This window comes from Chiloscyllium punctatum, chromosome 19 (genome assembly GCF_047496795.1).
Source record: "Chiloscyllium punctatum isolate Juve2018m chromosome 19, sChiPun1.3, whole genome shotgun sequence".
Taxonomy (NCBI): Eukaryota; Metazoa; Chordata; class Chondrichthyes; order Orectolobiformes; family Hemiscylliidae; genus Chiloscyllium; species Chiloscyllium punctatum.
In genome coordinates, this window is record NC_092757.1 from 45,868,452 (window position 1) to 45,892,330 (window position 23,879).

A 23,879-nucleotide genomic window follows, 5' to 3' on the forward strand; every position below is an offset into this window, starting at 1 on the left:
CCAGCACCCGGCCCATATCCCTCCAAACCCTTCCTGTCCATCTCTGGTTGTATGGCTGTCATCCATCCACTGCACCCAGCCAAGTCATTGCAGACATTTTTGACTTAGCCATGAGTGTATGGTGCTTGCTCGAGGATGTCTGAGTTAGGGAGCTGGTCCCTGTCAGGAGAAGCTGAGGATATATCTGCCATTAGTTGAGCAGGCACATTCAGCTCCAAGCATTCAATGAGGCAGTTGAAATATATAGGGAAAACAACTCACTAGTCAAGGGGTAATCAGTAGCGCCCTTCCACTTCAGAGAAAACTTGGAATACCCAACTAGATTGAGATTAGATTACTTACAGCGTGAAAACAGGCCCTTTGGCCCAACAAGTCCATACTGACCCTCCAAAGAGTAACCCACCCAGACCCATTTTCCTCTGACTAATACACCTAACACTAGGGGCAATTTAGCATGGCCAATTCACCTAACCTGCACATCTTTGTACTGTGGGAGGAAACCGGAGCAAACCCACACAGACACGGGGAGAATGTGCAAACTCACACAGTCAGTCACCCGAGGCTGGGATCGAACCCAGGACTCTGGTGCTGTGAGACAGCAGTGCTAACCACTGAGCCACCATGCCACACATAACCTCTGACTCCCAAGGTGTGTTATCTCTCTACAGCAAAACTGGAGTGTCCTCTCTAGATTACAAGAAGCAGCAAAATTTATGAGCACCATGGACTGCCCAAACGTCTGGGTGCTCTACTCGTCTCTCTAACTGAGTCGAAAGTAGTGCAAAGTACAGCGTTAGGCACCCTTTTGCTTGCAAGATTTGCCAGAAAAAAAAACGAAACACTTAGATATCAGTCTGCCTTTGGGCCTGGATTTTATATTCTTTTAATGAGGGTTTACTCACTCAAACTTCCACTGTCTCTCAAGATATCTACAAGGCAGTTCACCCAAAGGTGTGAGTTTAGTTCATAAGTGCAAGGGAATGTCCTTATGCCAGTTGACTAATACACTGCAGGCCTGTGGCCAAATCTCCTCCAAATTCCTCTGAGCAGATTTACCAAATTGAATTTCCCAAAATCTCGTTGTTAGTTTCGATTTTATGGTCTCAGCTACAGTCGGACATACCACCTTGTATCGCCATGTTTCTGCTCACTCAACACCTCACTGGGATCTTTATACCCTGGCACCTCTTGAACCGTATGAGATATTTCCACCTCGTTTCAAAATAGAATCGCGTAATAGACAGAACCCTCAGTTTCTTCTGGACATGAGGAAATCTTTCTCTGCAAAGATCCAGCAGAAATGGGTTGTATTAATGTGAAACTCTAGTACACCTGTATAAGAGCACGCCATCCTACTCTTCATCTATTGCGTCAAAAATCACACAACACCAGGTTATAGTCCAACAGGTTTAATTGGAAACACTAGCTTTCGGAACACTGCTTGTTTGGTAAGTCTCTCATCTTTTAGAATGACCATGTTGGTATCAGTTCTGTCCTATGTAAATTGCAAAACTCTTTTAAAAAGTTACGTTCTCAAGTGCACGTTAACAATTGGTGTCATGTCAGCCCAGATAAGGTATTGAAGGTGTTCGCTCCTTGAGAGAGACTTGAGAATGGAACTTTTAAAAAAAGGTTCTGCGATTTACATACGACAGAACTGAATCCAACATTCTAAAAGATGAGAGACTTAACCAACAAACGGGATCTTTTTCAATGTATACTTTCAGTTACATCACACTGTAAACATTTGCTATAAATTCTGTGTCTTACAATCTTATTCTCCACAACCACCTGATGAAGGAGCGTCGCTCCGAAAGCGAGTGTTTCCAAATAAACCTGTTGGACTATAACCTGGTGTTGTGTGATTTTTAACTTTGTACACCGACACCTCCAATTCATTCACCCTTTGAGTCAGCCAGTTAGCAACCAGTTTACGACAATAGTAATCGAAGTGAGCATAACACCACATTGGAGATGTAAGCCTGAGGTGCCCAATAGCTAATTATTAATCAACTCAGAGGCTAGATAAATTTACAGATATCTGTCTCATTAAGAAACTGAAGCTTTGTGGTATATGTTACATGGGCTAACATATAGATAACCATAAGCACATCCGATTGGAAGGAAAGATGCCACCACTGTCCCTAACTGCTGAACCACGCACATTGTAGATTGACACTCAGGGCAATTAAAAATGAGCTCTCAATATTGACTTGCCTGTGGTGACCAAATCCCCCAAGCCAAAAATGTCAGAAAGTGGTAAACAGGTAACTTTGCACTTCAGCGGGAATATCAGCTCCATGGAGAAAGTGAGGACTGCAGATGCTGGGGATCAGAGCTTCAAAATGTGTTGCTGGAAAAGCGCGGCAGGTCAGGAGAATCGAGGTTTTGGACGTTTCTCGATTCTCCTGCTCCTCTGATGCTGCCTGACCTGCTGCGCTTTTCCAGCAACACATTTTTAAAGCAATATCAGCTCCGTAACAATTTTGCCATGTCCATGAAAGTCAATGGTTAATCTAATCAATCAAACTATCATGAGTTGGGCCCACTTTCGAAAGTAGGTGAATGTAAATGCTATCTGTCTCCAGGGTAATACACTGTTGAGCTTTCTGCAGATTAAACAATTAGCAAACTAATTTCAGCTGCTATAAATGAATGCAGCTGATCAAAATAAGGTATTCCTGGTTGAATCAGGAATGCTCAAACTAGTGTAGTGCAGGGCAATGTCTCACTGCCTCTGTTGCACGACTTAAAATGAGATTTTGTGAGGTGTACCATTCTTATCTGAGTACCAGCCCAGAGATAAGCTGAATACTTTCATCACTTCAAGTGGACTATTTATCCTTAACCAGTGCAGTAAAGTTACTGTGTTGACATATTTAACAGAACAAGATTAAATTGTTTAGTTTAATTCAAGATTAAACTTTGGGGCGGCACGGTGGCACAGTGGTTAGCACTGCTGCCTCACAGCGCCAGAGACCCGGGTTCAATTCCCGCCTCAGGCGACTGACTGTGTGGAGTTTGCACGTTCTCCCTGTGTCTGCGTGGGTTTCCTCCGGGTGCTCCGGTTTCCTCCCACAGTCCAAAGATGTGCAGGTCAGGTGAATTGGCCATGCTAAATTGCCCGTAGTGTTAGGTAAAGGGGTAAATGTAGGGGTGGGTTGCGCTTCAGCGGGGCGGTGTGGACTTGTTGGGCCGAAGGGCCCGTTTCCACACTGTAATATAATCTAATCTAAAAATTATAAATCGGGCTGTTTTCTTAGTAGTAGTACTGACCTTCCAGTTTGATTATTCATTCATGATTGAGATTACCTCCTTCTTACTCCCCCAGAACTTGGAGCTGTTTTTTCATATCTTAATTAAAGTTTTTACTTTATGGGAATTATAGATTAAAAACAGAGAAGCAGTGTTCTGTTTGGTCTCTATCTCTCAGGTTGCCTCAACTATAGCTCAACTGTGTGATTCATCCTGGAATTTCCTGAAGACTTCAGCTCAGATATTTCAAAAATACTTCAGATATTTGCTGGAAAAACTCAGCAGTTCTGGCAGCAATTGTGGAGGGAAAGCTGAGTTTGGGTCCAGGGTCCCTTCTTCAGGCCCAGATATTCCAATGGGCAGGGAGTCATTTTGACAGAGTAGATGGGAGTTGAGTATTAAGTCCATGAGGGATCTCAGACTCAGAAGACTTCCAACAGTCAATTTGAAGTCACTTAAGCTTCACAGTGACTCAGGAAAAGTTAGAGGATTAAAACATCTGTTCTAACTCCTGCAAAACTATTAAATTGAACACCACTGCTCCTCAGATCCCACCCTAACTCCACCCTTGCTGACCTCTTCCCACATCCCAGTCCTAACCTACCCATACATTCATTCATTACCTAACACCTTGCCCACTTGGCATTAGGCATGACAACAGCCTCACCCAGCTGGCACCACAACCCCCTGGTGCCCAATCCACCAACCTCATCCACCTGGCATGGTCCACCCACCTGGCCGTCCATCCACATGGCACAGTACTGATCTCATCTACCAGGCCTCACAGTCCCCTTAGTTGCGTCCTTTTTCTCAGGAGCCACAGAAGTGACTGACCGTGCTGACAAACAGTTTTAAGAGAATGAAGCATATTGACTGAAAATGGGAGTGTGGAATCTACAAAGACTCGTTTTGCTACTGGAGCCTCTTGGACAGTTTTGTAGCGAGAGGTCCCTGTCCAGGAAGTTCAAGTGCGGAAGACATTGCAAGGTAAGTGAGTCAGTTTTGATCCAATTTGTGCAGGAAATATGCTTCCTGACCCAGTTCAAAATATCTGGGTCATTAATCTTACTTCACAGGTCTTGATTTTGTGGAAACATTTTGAGATGTCAACACCGAACTGGGGAACACTGGATGTCAACATTTATGTCACGTTTTGCAACAGCATTTTACCATTCCAAATGTGGGGAGAGAGGGCCGATAGATGTCTCCTTGGATTTTCAGAAAGTATTTGATAAAGTTCCATATGAATAGTTACTGCACATGCTAAGAGCTGACGGTGGAGGGGAACATTTTAGCATGGATAGAGAATTGTTCCATGAATGGTAAGTAGACCAAGGATAATTCTCAGGATGGTGAGGTGTAACCAGTCAAGACTCACAGGAATCAGTGCTGGAGCCTCAGCTATTGTCATGTATTCCAATGACTTGGGGGGAGAGGCTGAATATATGGGGGCTCAATTCTCACCAAGGTAGATGAGAGAGCAATAAGAAACGACAACATATTCTGCAAAATGAGAGGTATAGTTGGGTTCCATAATTGGGGAAAAAAAATGACAGATGGAACACTTTTATAAGGAAATTATTCTAAAAGGGTTAATGCCGGGAGTTTGTATTGGGTCATAGAGTCATAGAGATGTATAGCACAGAAACAGCCCCGTCAGTCCCACCCATCCATGCTGACCACATATACTAAATTAATCTAGTCTCATTTGCCCATACTTGGTTCATATCCCTTTAAACCTTTCCTATTCATCTACCAATCCAGATGCCTCTTAAATGTTGTAATTGTACCAGCCTCCACCAGATCCTCTGGCAGCTCATTCCATACCCGTACCACCCTCTGTGTGAAAAAGTTGCCCCTTAGGTCTCTTTTATAGCTTTCCCCTCTCACCCTAAACCGATGCCCTCTAGTTCTGAATTCCTTCACCCCAATTAATCCTATCTATGAGATCAGATTTCTAATCCCTGCCTTCTGATGGTCTTAATTGTTATTAGATTAGATTACTTACAGTGTGGAAACAGGCCCTTCGGCCCAACAAGTCCACGCCAACCCACCAAAGCGCAACCCACCCATACCCTACATTTACCCCTTCACCTAACACTACGGGCAATTTAGCATGGCCAATTCACCTGACCTGCACATTTTTTGGACTGTGGGAGGAAACCGGAGCACCCGGAGGAAACCCACGCAGACACGGGGAGAACGTGCAAACTCCACACAGTCAGTCGCCTGAGGCGGGAATTGAACCCAGGTCTCTGGCACTGTGAGGCAGCAGTGCTAACCACTGTGCCACCGTGCCGCCCTTAACAGTGTAATAGTTATGTCCAACTAACTAATGTAACCAAGTGTTGTAAGGGTACTGGAAGAGTTTGGCTAAGGGAGGAGCAATTTCTAGAGAACACATCTTCAGCACTGGTGCCAGAATGTTGTCAGAGTCCGTAGCCTTTGCATTGTCCAGTGCCTTCCTTGAGATGACATGGAGTGAATCGAATTGGCTGAAGACTGGTTTCTGAGATGCTGGGGACCACTGGACAAAAGTGACGACTGCAGATGCTGGAAATAAGAGTTTAGATCAGAGTGCGGCTGGAAAAGCACAGCAGATCAGGCAGCATCCGGGGGGCAGGAGAATTGCCGTTTTTTGTAAAAGACCTTCATTGGGAATAGAGGAAGGAAGCCGCAAAGGTGGAGAGATAAATAGGGAGGGGGGTATGTGTGTCTCACTGTGTGATGTGGGGTATATTGGACAGTGTGTGTCTCACTGTGTGATGTGGGGTATATCGGATAGTGTGTGTCTCACTGTGTGATGTGGGGTATATCGGTTAGTGTGTGTCTCACTGTGTGATGTGGGGTATATAGGACAGTGTGTGTCTCACTGTGTGATGTGGGGTATATCGGACAGTGTGTGTCTCACTGTGTGATGTGGGGTATATCGGATAGTGTGTGTCTCACTGTGTGATGTGGGGTATATCCGACAGTGTGTGTCTCACTGTGTGATGTGGGGAAAATCAGACAGTGTGTGTCTCACTGTGTGATGTGGGGTATATCGGACAGTGGGTGTCTCATGGTGTGATGTGGGGTATATCGGACAGTGTGTGTCTCACTGTGTGATGTGGGGTATATCGGACAGTGTGTGTCTCACTGTGTGATGTGGGGTGTATCGGACAGTGTGTGTCTCACTGTGTGATGTGGGGTATATCGGACAGTGTGTGTCTCACTGTGTGATGTGGGGTATATCGGACAGTGTGTGTCTCACTGTGTGATGTGGGGTATATCGGACAGTGTGTGTCTCACTGTGTGATGTGGGGTATATCGGATAGTGTGTGTCTCACTGTGTGATGTGGGGTATATCCGACAGTGTGTGATTCACTGTGTGATGTGGGGAAAATCAGACAGTGTGTGTCTCACTGTGTGATGTGGGGTATATAGGACAGTGGGTGTCTCACTGTGTGATGTGGGGTATATCGGACAGTGCGTGTCTCATTCTGTGATGTAGGGTATATCGGACAGTGTGTGTCTCACTGTGTGATGTGGGGTATATCGGACAGTGTGTGTCTCACTGTGTGATGTGGGGTATATCGGACAGTGTGCGTCTCATTGTGTGATGTGGGGTATAAAGGACAGTGTGTGTCTCACTGTGTGATGTGGGGTATATCAGACAGTGTGTGTCTCACTGTGTGATGTGGGGTATATAGGACAGTGTGAGTCTCACTGTGTGATGTGGGGTATATCGGACAGTGTGTGTCTCACTGTGTGATGTGGGGTATATCGGACAGTGTGTGTCTCACTGTGTGATGTGGGGTATATCGGACAGTGTGTGTCTCACTGTGTGATGTGCGGTATATCGGACAGTGTGTGTCTCACTGTGTGATGTGGGGTATATCCGACAGTGTGTGTCTCACTGTGTGATGTGGGGAAAATCAGACAGTGTGTGTCTCACTGTGTGATGTGGGGTATATAGGACAGTGGGTGTCTCACTGTGTGATGTGGGGTATATCGGACAGTGCGTGTCTCATTCTGTGATGTAGGGTATATCGGACAGTGTGTGTCTCACTGTGTGATGTGGGGTATATCGGACAGTGTGTGTCTCACTGTGTGATGTGGGGTATATCGGACAGTGTGGGTCTCACTGTGTGATGTGGGATATATAGGACAGTGTGTGTCTCACTGTGTGATGTGGGGTATATCAGACAGTGTGTGTCTCACTGTGTGATGTGGGGTATATAGGACAGTGGGTGTCTCAATGTGTGATGTGGGGTATATCGGACAGTGTGTGTCTCACTGTGTGATGTGGGGTATATCGGATAGTGTGTGTCTCACTGTGTGATGTGGGGTATATCAGACAGTGTGTGTCTCACTGTGTGATGTGGGGTATATCAGACAGTGTGTGTCTCACTGTGTGATGTGGGGTATATCGGACAGTGTGGGTCTCACTGTGTGATGTGGGATATATAGGACAGTGTGTGTCTCACTGTGTGATGTGGGGTATATCAGACAGTGTGTGTCTCACTGTGTGATGTGGGGTATATAGGACAGTGGGTGTCTCAATGTGTGATGTGGGGTATATCGGACAGTGTGTGTCTCACTGTGTGATGTGGGGTATATCGGATAGTGTGTGTCTCACTGTGTGATGTGGGGTATATCAGACAGTGTGTGTCTCACTGTGTGATGTGGGGTATATCGGACAGTGTGTGTCTCATTGTGTGATGTGGGGTATATCGGATAGTGTGTGTCTCACTGTGTGATGTGGGGTATATCAGACAGTGTGTGTCTCACTGTGTGATGTGGGGTATATAGGACAGTGTGTGTCTCACTGTGTGATGTGGGGTATATCGGATAGTGTGTGTCTCACTGTGTGATGTGGGGTATATCAGACAGTGTGTGTCTCACTGTGTGATGTGGGGTATATAGGACAGTGGGTGTCTCACTGTGTGATGTGGGGTATATCGGACTGTGCGTGTCTCACTGTGTGATGTGGGGTATATCGGACAGTGCGTGTCTCACTGTGTGATGTGGAGTATATCAGACAGTGTGTGTCTCACTGTGTGATGTGGGGTATATCGGATAGTGTGTGTCTCACTGTGTGATGTGGGGTATATCGGACAGTGTGTGTCTCACTGTGTGATGTGGGGTATATCAGACAGTGCGTGTCTCACTGTGTGATGTGGGGTATATCGGATAGTGTGTGTCTCACTGTGTGATGTAGGGTATATCAGACAGTGTGTGTCTCACTGTGTGATGTGGGTTATATCGGACAGTGTGAGTCTCACTGTGTGATGTGGGGTATATCGGAAAGTGTGTGTCTCACTGTGTGATGTGGGGTATATCGGATAGTGTGTGTCTCACTGTGTGATGTGGGGTATATCGGACAGTGTGTGTCTCACTGTGTGATGTGGGGTATATCAGACAGTGCGTGTCTCACTGTGTGATGTAGGGTATATCAGACAGTGTGTGTCTCACTGTGTGATGTGGGGTATATCGGACAGTGTGAGTCTCACTGTGTGATGTGGGGTATATCGGAAAGTGTGTGTCTCACTGTGTGATGTGGGGTATATCGGACAGTGTGTGTCTCACTGTGTGATGTGGGGTATATCAGACAGTGTGTGTCTCACTGTGTGATGTGGGGTATATCGGACAGTGTGTGTCTCACTGTGTGATGTGGGGTATATCGGACAGTGTGAGTCTCACTGTGTGATGTGGGGTATATCGGAAAGTGTGTGTCTCACTGTGTGATGTGGGGTATATCGGACAGTGTGTGTCTCACTGTGTGATGTGGGGTATATCAGACAGTGTGTGTCTCACTGTGTGATGTGGGGTATATCGGACAGTGTGTGTCTCATTGTGTGATGTGGGGTATATCGGACAGTGTGTGTCTCATGGTGTGATGTGGGGTATATCGGATAGTGTGTGTCTCACTGTGTGATGTGGGGTATATCAGACAGTGTGTGTCTCACTGTGTGATGTGGGGTATATAGGACAGTGTGTGTCTCACTGTGTGATGTGGGGTATATCGGATAGTGTGTGTCTCACTGTGTGATGTGGGGTATATCAGACAGTGTGTGTCTCACTGTGTGATGTGGGGTATATAGGACAGTGGGTGTCTCACTGTGTGATGTGGGGTATATCGGACTGTGCGTGTCTCACTGTGTGATGTGGGGTATATCGGACAGTGCGTGTCTCACTGTGTGATGTGGAGTATATCAGACAGTGTGTGTCTCACTGTGTGATGTGGGGTATATCGGATAGTGTGTGTCTCACTGTGTGATGTGGGGTATATCGGACAGTGTGTGTCTCACTGTGTGATGTGGGGTATATCAGACAGTGCGTGTCTCACTGTGTGATGTGGGGTATATCGGATAGTGTGTGTCTCACTGTGTGATGTAGGGTATATCAGACAGTGTGTGTCTCACTGTGTGATGTGGGTTATATCGGACAGTGTGAGTCTCACTGTGTGATGTGGGGTATATCGGAAAGTGTGTGTCTCACTGTGTGATGTGGGGTATATCGGATAGTGTGTGTCTCACTGTGTGATGTGGGGTATATCGGACAGTGTGTGTCTCACTGTGTGATGTGGGGTATATCAGACAGTGCGTGTCTCACTGTGTGATGTAGGGTATATCAGACAGTGTGTGTCTCACTGTGTGATGTGGGGTATATCGGACAGTGTGAGTCTCACTGTGTGATGTGGGGTATATAGGACAGTGTGTGTCTCACTGTGTGATGTGGGGTATATCAGACAGTGTGTGTCTCACTGTGTGATGTGGGGTATATAGGACAGTGGGTGTCTCAATGTGTGATGTGGGGTATATCGGACAGTGTGTGTCTCACTGTGTGATGTGGGGTATATCGGATAGTGTGTGTCTCACTGTGTGATGTGGGGTATATCAGACAGTGTGTGTCTCACTGTGTGATGTGGGGTATATCGGACAGTGTGTGTCTCATTGTGTGATGTGGGGTATATCGGACAGTGTGTGTCTCATGGTGTGATGTGGGGTATATCAGACAGTGTGTGTCTCACTGTGTGATGTGGGGTATATAGGACAGTGTGTGTCTCACTGTGTGATGTGGGGTATATCGGATAGTGTGTGTCTCACTGTGTGATGTGGGGTATATCAGACAGTGTGTGTCTCACTGTGTGATGTGGGGTATATAGGACAGTGGGTGTCTCACTGTGTGATGTGGGGTATATCGGACTGTGCGTGTCTCACTGTGTGATGTGGGGTATATCGGACAGTGCGTGTCTCACTGTGTGATGTGGAGTATATCAGACAGTGTGTGTCTCACTGTGTGATGTGGGGTATATCGGATAGTGTGTGTCTCACTGTGTGATGTGGGGTATATCGGACAGTGTGTGTCTCACTGTGTGATGTGGGGTATATCAGACAGTGCGTGTCTCACTGTGTGATGTGGGGTATATCGGATAGTGTGTGTCTCACTGTGTGATGTAGGGTATATCAGACAGTGTGTGTCTCACTGTGTGATGTGGGTTATATCGGACAGTGTGAGTCTCAATGTGTGATGTGGGGTATATCGGAAAGTGTGTGTCTCACTGTGTGATGTGGGGTATATCGGATAGTGTGTGTCTCACTGTGTGATGTGGGGTATATCGGACAGTGTGTGTCTCACTGTGTGATGTGGGGTATATCAGACAGTGCGTGTCTCACTGTGTGATGTAGGGTATATCAGACAGTGTGTGTCTCACTGTGTGATGTGGGGTATATCGGACAGTGTGAGTCTCACTGTGTGATGTGGGGTATATCGGAAAGTGTGTGTCTCACTGTGTGATGTGGGGTATATCGGACAGTGTGTGTCTCACTGTGTGATGTGGGGTATATCAGACAGTGTGTGTCTCACTGTGTGATGTGGGGTATATCGGACAGTGTGTGTCTCACTGTGTGATGTGGGGTATATCGGACAGTGTGAGTCTCACTGTGTGATGTGGGGTATATCGGAAAGTGTGTGTCTCACTGTGTGATGTGGGGTATATCGGACAGTGTGTGTCTCACTGTGTGATGTGGGGTATATCAGACAGTGTGTGTCTCACTGTGTGATGTGGGTTATATCGGACAGTGTGTGTCTCACTGTGTGATGTGGGGTATATCGGAAAGTGTGTGTCTCACTGTGTGATGTGGGGTATATCGGACAGTGTGAGTCTCACTGTGTGATGTGGGGTATATCGGAAAGTGTGTGTCTCACTGTGTGATGTGGGGTATATCGGACAGTGTGTGTCTCACTGTGTGATGTGGGGTATATCAGACAGTGTGTGTCTCACTGTGTGATGTGGGGTATATCGGACAGTGTGTGTCTCACTGTGTGATGTGGGGTATATCGGACAGTGTGTCTCTCACTGTGTGATGTAGGGTATATCGGACAGTGTGTGTCTCACTGTGTGATGTGCGGTATATCGGACAGTGTGTGTCTCATGGTGTGATGTGGGGTATATCGGACAGTGTGTGTCTCACTGTGTGATGTGGGGTATATCGGATAGTGTGTGTCTCACTGTGTGATGTGGGGTATATAGGACAGTGGGTGTCTCACTGTGTGATGTGGGGTATATCGGACTGTGCGTGTCTGATTCTGTGATGTAGGGTATATCGGACAGTGTGTGTCTCACTGTGTGATGTGGGGTATATAGGACAGTGTGTGTCTCACTGTGTGATGTGGAGTATATCAGACAGTGTGTGTCTCACTGTGTGATGTGGAGTATATCAGACAGTGTGTGTCTCACTGTGTGATGTGGGGTATATCGGATAGTGTGTGTCTCACTGTGTGATGTGGGGTATATCGGATAGTGTGTGTCTCACTGTGTGATGTGGGGTATATCGGATAGTGTGTGTCTCACTGTGTGATGTGGGGTATATCAGACAGTGTGTGTCTCACTGTGTGATGTGGGATATATCGGATAGTGTGTGTCTCACTGTGTGATGTGGGGTATATCAGACAGTGTGTGTCTCACTGTGTGATGTGGGGTATATAGGACAGTGTGTGTCTCACTGTGTGATGTGGAGTATGTCAGACAGTGCGTGTCTCACTGTGTGATGTGGGGTATATCGGACAGTGTGTGTCTCACTGTGTGATGTGGAGTATATCAGACAGTGCGTGTCTCACTGTGTGATGTGGGGTATATCGGACAGTGTGTGTCTCACTGTGTGATGTGCGGTATATCGGACAGTGTGTGTCTCACTGTGTGATGTGGGGGATATCGGACAGTGTGTGTCTCACTGTGTGATGTGGGGTATATCAGACAGTGTGTGTCTCACTGTGTGATGTGGGGTATATCAGACAGTGTGTGTCTCACTGTGTGATGTGGGGGATATCATATCAGACAGTGTGTGTCTCACTGTGTGATGTGGGGTATATCGGAGAGTGTGTGTCTCACTGTGTGATGTGGGGTATATCGGACAGTGTGTGTCTCACTGTGTGATGTGGGGTATATCGGACAGTGTGTGTCTCACTGTGTGATGTGGGGTATATCGGACAGTGTGTGTCTCACTGTGTGATGTGGGGTATATCGGACAGTGTGTGTCTCACTGTGTGATGTGGGGTATATCAGACAGTGTGTGTCTCACTGTGTGATGTGGGGTATATCGGACAGTGTGGGTCTCACTGTGTGATGTGGGGTATATAGGACAGTGTGTGTCTCACTGTGTGATGAGGGGTATATCGGACACTGTGTGTCTCATGGTGTGATGTGGGGTATATCGGACAGTGTGTGTCTCACTGTGTGATGTGGGGTATATCGGATAGTGTGTGTCTCACTGTGTGATGTAGGGTATATAGGACAGTGGGTGTCTCAATGTGTGATGTGGGGTATATCGGACAGTGTGTGTCTCACTGTGTGATGTGGGGTATATCGGATAGTGTGTGTCTCACTGTGTGATGTGGGGAATATCAGACAGTGTGTGTCTCACTGTGTGATATGGGGTATATCGGACAGTGTGTGTCTCACTGTGTGATGTGGGGTATATCGGACAGTGTGTGTCTCATGGTGTGATGTGGGGTATATCGGACAGTGTGTGTCTCACTGTGTGATGTGGGGTATATCGGATAGTGTGTGTCTCACTGTGTGATGTGGGGTATATCAGACAGTGTGTGTCTCACTGTGTGATGTGGGGTATATAGGACAGTGGGTGTCTCACTGTGTGATGTGGGGTATATCGGACTGTGCGTGTCTCATTCTGTGATGTAGGGTATATCGGACAGTGTGTGTCTCACTGTGTGATGTGGGGTATATCGGACAGTGTGTGTCTCACTGTGTGATGTGGGGTATATCGGACAGTGTGTGTCTCACTGTGTGATGTGGGGTATATCGGACAGTGTGTGTCTCACTGTGTGATGTGGGGTATATCGGACAGTGTGTGTCTCACTGTGTGATGTGGGGTATATCGGACAGTGTGTGTCTCATTGTGAGTTGTGGTGTATATCGGACAGTGTGTGTCTCACTGTGTGATGTGGGGTATATCGGACAGTGCGTGTCTCACTGTGTGATATGTGGTATATCGGACAGTGTGTGTCTCACTGTGTGATGTGGGGTATATCGGACAGTGTGTGTCTCACTGTGTGATGTGGGGTATATCGGACAGTGTGTGTCTCACTGTGTGATGTGGGGTATATCGGACAATGTGTGTCTCAGTGTGTCATGTGGGGTATTTCGGACAGTGCGTGTCTCACTGTGTGATGTGGGATATATAGGACAGTGTGTGTCTCACTGTGTAATGTGTGGTATATTGGACAGTGTGCGTCTCACTGTGTGATGTGGGGTATATCGGACAGTGTGTGTCTCACTCTGTTATGTGGGGTATATCGGACATTTCGTGTCTCACTGTGTGATGTGGGGTATATCGGACAGTGTGTGTCTCACTGTGTGATGTGGGGTATATCAGACAGTGTGTGTCTCACTGTGTGATGTGGGGTATATTGGACAGTGTGTGTCTCACTGTGTGATGTGGGGTATATCGGATAGTGTGTGTCTCACTGTGTGATGTGGGGTATATCGGTTAGTGTGTGTCTCACTGTGTGATGTGGGGTATATAGGACAGTGTGTGTCTCACTGTGTGATGTGGGGTATATCGGACAGTGTGTGTCTCACTGTGTGATGTGGGGTATATCGGATAGTGTGTGTCTCACTGTGTGATGTGGGGTATATCCGACAGTGTGTGTCTCACTGTGTGATGTGGGGAAAATCAGACAGTGTGTGTCTCACTGTGTGATGTGGGGTATATCGGACAGTGGGTGTCTCATGGTGTGATGTGGGGTATATCGGACAGTGTGTGTCTCACTGTGTGATGTGGGGTATATCGGACAGTGTGTGTCTCACTGTGTGATGTGGGGTATATCGGACAGTGTGTGTCTCACTGTGTGATGTGGGGTATATCGGACAGTGTGTGTCTCACTGTGTGATGTGGGGTATATCGGACAGTTTGTGTCTCACTGTGTGATGTGGGGTATATCGGACAGTTTGTGTCTCACTGTGTGATGTGAGGTATATCGGACAGTGTGTGTCTCACTGTGTGATGTGGGGTATATCGGACAGTGTGTGTCTCACTGTGTGATGTGGGGTATATCGGACATTTCGTGTCTCACTGTGTGATGTGGGGTATAAAGGACAGTGTGTGTCTCACTGTGTGATGTGGGGTATATCGGACAGTGTGTGTCTCACTGTGTGATGTGGGGTATAAAGGACAGTGTGTGTCTCACTGTGTGATGTGGGGTATATTGGACAGTGTGTGTCTCACTGTGTGATGTGGGGTATATCGGACAGTGTGTGTCTCACTGTGTGATGTGGGGTATATCGGACAGTGTGTGTCTCACTGTGTGATGTGGGGTATATCGGACAGTGGGTGTCTCACTGTGTGATGTGGGGTATATCGGACAGTGCGTGTCTCACTGTGTGATGTGGGGTATATCGGACAGTGTGTCTCTCACTGTGTGATGTGGGGTATATAGGACAGTGTGTGTCTCGCTGTGTGATGTGGGGTATATCGGACAGTGTGTGTCTCACTGTGTGATGTGGGGTATATCGGACAGTGTGTGTCTCGCTGTGTGATGTGGGGTATATCGGACAGTGTGTGTCTCACTGTGTGATGTGGGGTATATCGGACAGTGGGTGTCTCACTGTGTGATGTGGGGTATATCGGACAGTGTGTGTCTCACTGTGTGATGTGGGGTATATCGGACAGTGGGTGTCTCACTGTGTGATGTGGGGTATATCGGACTATCAGACAGTGGGTGTCTCACTGTGTGAGGTGGGGTATATCGGACACTGTGTGTCTCACTGTGTGATGTGGGGTATATCGGACAGTGTGTGTCTCACTGTGTGATGTGGGGTATATCGGACAGTGTGTGTCTCACTGTGTGATGTGGGGTATATCGGACAGTGTGTGTCTCACTGTGTGATGTGGGGTATATCGGACAGTGGGTGTCTCACTGTGTGATGTGAGGTATATCGGACAGTGCGTGTCTCACTGTGTGATGTGGGGTATATAGGACAGTGGGTGTCTCATTGTGTGATGTGGGGGATATCGGACTGTGCGTGTCTCATTCTGTGAAGTAGGGTATATCGGACAGTGTGTGTCTCACTGTGTGATGTGGGGTATATCGGACAGTGTGTCTCTCACTGTGTGATGTGGGGTATATCGGACAGTGTGTGTCTCACTGTGTGATGTGGGGTATATAGGACAGTATGTGTCTCACTGTGTGATGTGGAGTATATCAGACAGTGTGTGTCTCACTGTGTGATGTGGAGTATATCAGACAGTGTGTGTCTCACTGTGTGATGTGGGGTATATCGGACAGTGTGTGTCTCACTGTGTGATGTGGGGTATATCAGACAGTGCGTGTCTCACTGTGTGATGTGGGGTATATCGGATAGTGTGTGTCTCACTGTGTGATGTAGGGTATATCAGACAGTGTGTGTCTCACTGTGTGATGTGGGGTATATCGGACAGTGTGAGTCTCACTGTGTGATGTGGGGTATATCGGAAAGTGTGTGTCTCACTGTGTGATGTGGGGTATATCGGACAGTGTGTGTCTCACTGAGTGATGTGGGGTATATCGGACAGTGTGTGTCTCACTGTGTGATGTGGGGTATATCGGACAATGTGTGTCTCAGTGTGTCATGTGGGGTATTTCGGACAGTGCGTGTCTCACTGTGTGATGTGGGGTATATAGGACAGTGTGTGTCTCACTGTGTAATGTGTGGTATATCGGACAGTGTGCGTCTCACTGTGTGATGTGGGGTATATCAGACAGTGTGTGTCTCACTCTGTTATGTGGGGTATATCGGACATTTCGTGTCTCACTGTGTGATGTGGGGTATATCGGACAGTGTGTGTCTCACTGTGTGATGTGGGGTATATCGGACATTTCGTGTCTCACTGTGTGATGTGGGGTATATCGGACAGTGTGAGTCTCACTGTGTGATGTGGGGTATATCGGACAGTGTGTGTCTCATTGTGTGATGTGGGGTATATCGGACAGTGTGTGTCTCACTGTGTGATGTGGGGTATATCGGACAGTGTGTGTCTCACTGTGTGATGTGGGGTATATCGGACAGTGTGTGTCTCACTGTGTGATGTGGGGTATATCGGACAGTGTGTGTCTCACTGTGTGATGTGGGGTATATCGGATCGTGTGTGTCTCACTGTGTGATGTGGGGTATATCGGACAGTGTGTGTCTCACTGTGTGATGTGGGGTATATCAGACAGTTTGTGTCTCACTGTGTGATGTGAGGTATATCGGACAGTGTGTGTCTCACTGTGTGATGTGGGGTATATCGGACAGTGTGTGTCTCACTGTGTGATGTGGGGTATATCGGACATTTCGTGGCTCACTGTGTGATGTGGGGTATAAAGGACAGTGTGTGTCTCACTGTGTGATGTGGGGTATATCGGACAGTGTGTGTCTCACTGTGTGATGTGGGGTATAAAGGACAGTGTGTGTCTCACTGTGTGATGTGGGGTATATCGGACAGTGTGTGTCTCACTGTGTGATGTGGGGTATATCGGACAGTGTGTGTCTCACTGTGTGATGTGGGGTATATCGGACAGTGTGTGTCTCACTGTGTGATGTGGGGTATATCGGACAGTGGGCGTCTCACTGTGTGATGTGGGGTATATCGGACAGTGCGTGTCTCACTGTGTGATGTGGGGTATATCGGACAGTGTGTCTCTCACTGTGTGATGTGGGGTACATAGGACAGTGAGTGTCTCGCTGTGTGATGTGGGGTATATCGGACAGTGTGTGTCTCACTGTGTGATGTGGGGTATATCGGACAGTGTGTGTCTCACTGTGTGTTGTGGGGTATATCGGACAGTGTGTGTCTCACTGTGTGATGTGGGGTATATCGGACAGTGGGTGTCTCACTGTGTGATGTGGGGTATATCGGACAGTGTGTGTCTCACTGTGTGATGTGGGGTATATCGGACAGTGGGTGTCTCACTGTGTGATGTGGGGTATCTCGGACTATCAGACAGTGTGTGTCTCACTGTGTGATGTGGGGTATATTGGACACTGTGTGTCTCACTGTGTGATGTGAGGTATATCGGACAATGCGTGTCTCACTGTGTGATGTGGGGTATATCGGACAGTGTGTGTCTCACTGTGTGATGTGGGGTATATCGGACAGGGGGTGTCTCACTGTGTGATGTGGGGTATATCAGACAGTGCGTGTCTCACTGTGTGATGTGGGGTATATCGGACAGTGTGTGTCTCACTGTGTGATGTGGGGTATATCGGACAGTGTGTGTCTCACTGTGTGATGTGAGGTATATCGGACAGTGCGTGTCTCACTGTGTGATGTGGGGTATATCGGACAGTGTGTGTCTCACTGTGTGATGTGGGGTATATCGGACAGTGTGTGTCTCACTGTGTGATGTGGGGTATATCGGACAGTGTGTGTCTCACTGTGTGATGTGGGGTATATCGGACAGTGTGTGTCTCACTGTGTGATGTGGGGTATATCGGACAATGTGTGTCTCAGTGTGTCATGTGGGGTATTTCGGACAGTGCGTGTCTCACTGTGTGATGTGGGGTATATCGGACAGTGTGTGTCTCACTGTGTGATGTGTGGTATATCGGACAGTGTGCGTCTCACTGTGTGATGTGGGGTATATCGGACAGTGTGTGTCTCACTCTGTTATGTGGGGTATATCGGACATTCGTGTCTCACTGTGTGATGTGGGGTATATCGAACAGTGTGTGTCTCACTGTGTGATGTGGGGTATATCGGACATTTCGTGTCTCACTGTGTGATGTGGGGTATATCGGACAGTGTGAGTCTCACTGTGTGATGTCGGGTATATCGGACAGTGTGTGTCTCACTGTGTGATGTGGGGTATATCATATCAGACAGTGTGTGTCTCACTGTGTGATGTGGGGTATATCGGACAGTGTGTGTCTCACTGTGTGATGTGGGGTATATCGGACAGTGTGTGTCTCACTGTGTGATGTGGGGTATATCGGACAGTGTGTGTCTCACTGTGTGATGTGGGGTATATCGGACAGTTTGTGTCTCACTGTGTGATGTGAGGTATATCGGACAGTGTGTGTCTCACTGTGTGATGTGGGGTATATCGGACATTGTGTGTCTCACTGTGTGATGTGGGGTATATCGGACATTTCGTGTCTCACTGTGTGATGTGGGGTATATCGGACAGTGTGAGTCTCACTGTGTGATGTGGGGTATATCGGACAGTTTGTGTCTCACTGTGTGATGTGGGGTATAAAGGACAGTGTGTGTCTCACTGTGTGATGTGGGGTATATCGGACAGTGTGTGTCTCACTGTGTGATGTGGGGTATAAAGGACAGTGTGTGTCTCACTGTGTGATGTGGGGTATATCGGACAGTGTGTGTCTCACTGTGTGATGTGGGGTATATCGGACAGTGTGTGTCTCACTGTGTGATGTGGGGTATATCGGACAGTGTGTGTCTCACTGTGTGATGTGGGGTATATCGGACAATGTGTGTCTCAGTGTGTCATGTGGGGTATTTCGGACAGTGCGTGTCTCACTGTGTGATGTGGGGTATATAGGACAGTGTGTGTCTCACTGTGTAATGTGTGGTATATCGGACAGTGTGCGTCTCACTGTGTGATGTGGGGTATATCGGACAGTGTGTGTCTCACTGTGTGATGTGGGGTATATCGGACATTTCGTGTCTCACTGTGTGATGTGGGGTATATCGGACAGTGTGAGTCTCACTGTGTGATGTGGGGTATATCGGACAGTGTGTGTCTCACTGTGTGATGTGGGGTATAAAGGACAGTGTGTGTCTCACTGTGTGATGTGGGGTATATCGGACAGTGTGTGTCTCACTGTGTGATGTGGGTTATATCGGACAGTGTGTGTCTCACTGTGTGATGTGGGGTATATCGGACAGTGTGTGTCTCACTGTGTGATGTGGGGTATATCGGACAGTGGGCGTCTCACTGTGTGATGTGGGGTATATCGGACAGTGTGTCTCTCACTGTGTGATGTGGGGTATATAGGACAGTGTGTGTCTCGCTGTGTGATGTGGGGTATATCGGACAGTGTGTGTCTCACTGTGTGATGTGGGGTATATCGGACATTTCGTGTCTCACTGTGTGATGTGGGGTATATCGGACAGTGGGTGTCTCACTGTGTGATGTGGGGTATATCGGACAGTGTGTGTCTCATTGTGTGATGTGGGGTATATCGGACAGTGTGTGTCTCACTGTGTGATGTGGGGTATATCGGACAGTGTGTGTCTCACTGTGTGATGTGGGGTATATCGGACAGTGTGTGTCTCACTGTGTGATGTGGGGTATATCGGACAGTGTGTGTCTCACTGTGTGATGTGGGGTATATCGGACAGTGTGTGTCTCACTGTGTGATGTGGGGTATATCGGACAGTGTGTGTCTCACTGTGTGATGTGGGGTATATCGGACAGTTTGTGTCTCACTGTGTGATGTGAGGTATATCGGACAGTGTGTGTCTCACTGTGTGATGTGGGGTATATCGGACAGTGTGTGTCTCACTGTGTGATGTGGGGTATATCGGACAGTGTGTGTCTCACTGTGTGATGTGGGGTATATCGGACATTTCGTGTCTCACTGTGTGATGTGGGGTATAAAGGACAGTGTGTGTCTCACTGTGTGATGTGGGGTATATCGGACAGTGTGTGTCTCACTGTGTGATGTGGGGTATATCGGACAGTGGGTGTCTCACTGTGTGATGTGGGGTATATCGGACAGTGTGTCTCTCACTGTGTGATGTGGGGTATATAGGACAGTGTGTGTCTCGCTGTGTGATGTGGGGTATATCGGACAGTGTGTGTCTCACTGTGTGATGTGGGGTATATCGGACAGTGTGTGTCTCACTGTGTGATGTGGGGTATATCGGACAGTGTGTGTCTCACTGTGTGATGTGGGGTATATCGGACAGTGGGTGTCTCACTGTGTGATGTGGGGTATATCGGACAGTGTGTGTCTCACTGTGTGATGTGGGGTATATCGGACAGTGGGTGTCTCACTGTGTGATGTGGGGTATATCGGACTATCAGACAGTGGGTGTCTCACTGTGTGATGTGGGGTATATCGGACACTGTGTGTCTCACTGTGTGATGTGGGGTATATCGGACAGTGTGTGTCTCACTGTGTGATGTGGGGTATATCGGACAGTATGTGTCTCACTGTGTGATGTGGGGTATATCGGACAGTGTGTGTCTCACTGTGTGATGTGGGGTATATCGGACAGTGGGTGTCTCACTGTGTGATGTGAGGTATATCGGACAGTGCGTGTCTCACTGTGTGATGTGCGGTATATAGGACAGTGGGTGTCTCACTGTGTGATGTGGGGGATATCGGACTGTGCGTGTCTCATTCTGTGATGTAGGGTATATCGGACAGTGTGTGTCTCACTGTGTGATGTGGGGTATATCGGACAGTGTGTCTCTCACTGTGTGATGTGGGGTATATCGGACAGTGTGTGTCTCACTGTGTGATGTGGGGTATATAGGACAGTGTGTGTCTCACTGTGTGATGTGGTTTATATCAGACAGTGTGTGTCTCACTGTGTGATGTGGAGTATATCAGACAGTGTGTGTCTCACTGTGTGATGTGGGGTATATCGGACAGTGTGTGTCTCACTGTGTGATGTGGGGTATATCAGACAGTGCGTGTCTCACTGTGTGATGTGGGGTATATCGGATAGTGTGTGTCTCACTGTGTGATGTAGGGTATATCAGACAGTGTGTGTCTCACTGTGTGATGTGGGGTATATCGGACAGTGTGAGTCTCACTGTGTGATGTGGGGTATATCGGACAGTGTGTGTCTCACTGTGTGATGTGGGGTATATCGGACAGTGTGTGACTCACTGTGTGATGTGGGGTATATCAGACAGTGTGTGTCTCACTGTGTGATGTGGGGTATATCGGACAGTGTGTGTCTCACTGTGTGATGTGGTGTATATCGGACAGTGTGTGTCTCATTGTGAGTTGTGGTGTATATCGGACAGTGTGTGTCTCACTGTGTGATGTGGGGTATATCGGACAGTGTGTGTCTCACTGTGTGATGTGGGGTATATCGGACAGTGCGTGTCTCACTGTGTGATGTGTGGTATATCGGACAGTGTGTGTCTCACTGTGTGATGTGGGGTATATCGGACAGTGTGTGTCTCACTGTGTGATGTGGGGTATATCGGACAGTGTGTGTCTCAGTGTGTCATGTGGGGTATTTCGGACAGTGCGTGTCTCACTGTGTGATGTGGGGTATATAGGACAGTGTGTGTCTCACTGTGTAATGTGTGGTATATCGGACAGTGTGCGTCTCACTGTGTGATGTGGGGTATATCGGACAGTGTGTGTCTCACTCTGTTATGTGGGGTATATCGGACATTTCGTGTCTCACTGTGTGATGTGGGGTATATCGGACAGTGTGTGTCTCACTGTGTGATGTGGGGTATATCGGACATTTCGTGTCTCACTGTGTGATGTGGGGTATATCGGACAGTGTGAGTCTCACTGTGTGATGTGGGGTATATCGGACAGTGTGTGTCTCATTGTGTGATGTGGGGTATATCGGACAGTGTGTGTCTCACTGTGTGATGTGGGGTATATCGGACAGTGTGTGTCTCACTGTGTGATGTGGGGTATATCGGACAGTGTGTGTCTCACTGTGTGATGTGGGGTATATCGGACAGTGTGTGTCTCACTGTGTGATGTGGGGTATATCGGATCGTGTGTGTCTCACTGTGTGATGTGGGGTATATCGGACAGTGTGTGTCTCACTGTGTGATGTGGGGTATATCAGACAGTTTGTGTCTCACTGTGTGATGTGAAGTATATCGGACAGTGTGTGTCTCACTGTGTGATGTGGGGTATATCGGACAGTGTGTGTCTCACTGTGTGATGTGGGGTATATCGGACATTTCGTGGCTCACTGTGTGATGTGGGGTATAAAGGACAGTGTGTGTCTCACTGTGTGATGTGGGGTATATTGGACAGTGTGTGTCTCACTGTGTGATGTCGGGTATAAAGGACAGTGTGTGTCTCACTGTGTGATGTGGGGTATATCGGACAGTGTGTGTCTCACTGTGTGATGTGGGGTATATCGGACAGTGTGTGTCTCACTGTGTGATGTGGGGTATATCGGACAGTGTGTGTCTCACTGTGTGATGTGTGGTATATCGGACAGTGTGCGTCTCACTGTGTGATGTGGGGTATATCGGACAGTGTGTGTCTCACTGTGTGATGTGGGGTATATCGGACAGTGTGTCTCTCACTGTGTGATGTGGGGTATATAGGACAGTGTGTGTCTCGCTGTGTGATGTGGGGTATATCGGACAGTGTGTGTCTCACTGTGTGATGTGGGGTATATCGGACAGTGTGTGTCTCACTGTGTGATGTGGGGTATATCGGACAGTGTGTGTCTCACTGTGTGATGTGGGGTATATCGGACAGTGGGTGTCTCACTATGTGATGTGGGGTATATCGGACAGTGTGTGTCTCACTGTGTGATGTGGGGTATATCGGACAGTGGGTGTCTCTCTGTGTGATGTGGGGTATATCGGACTATCAGACAGTGGGTGTCTCACTGTGTGATGTGGGGTATATCGGACACTGTGTGTCTCACTGTGTGATGTGGGGTATATCGGACAGTGTGTGTCTCACTGTGTGATGTGGGGTATATCGGACAGTATGTGTCTCACTGTGTGATGTGGGGTATATCGGACAGTGTGTGTCTCACTGTTTGATGTGGGGTATATCGGACAGTGGGTGTCTCACTGTGTGATGTGAGGTATATCGGACAGTGCGTGTCTCACTGTGTGATGTGGGGTATATAGGACAGTGGGTGTCTCACTGTGTGATGTGGGGGATATCGGACTGTGCGTGTCTCATTCTGTGATGTAGGGTATATCGGACAGTGTGTGTCTCACTGTGTGATGTGGGGTATATCGGACAGTGTGTCTCTCACTGTGTGATGTGGGGTATATCGGACAGTGTGTGTCTCACTGTGTGATGTGGGGTATATAGGACAGTGTGTGTCTCACTGTGTGATGTGGAGTATATCAGACAGTGTGTGTCTCACTGTGTGATGTGGAGTATATCAGACAGTGTGTGTCTCACTGTGTGATGTGGGGTATATCGGACAGTGTGTGTCTCACTG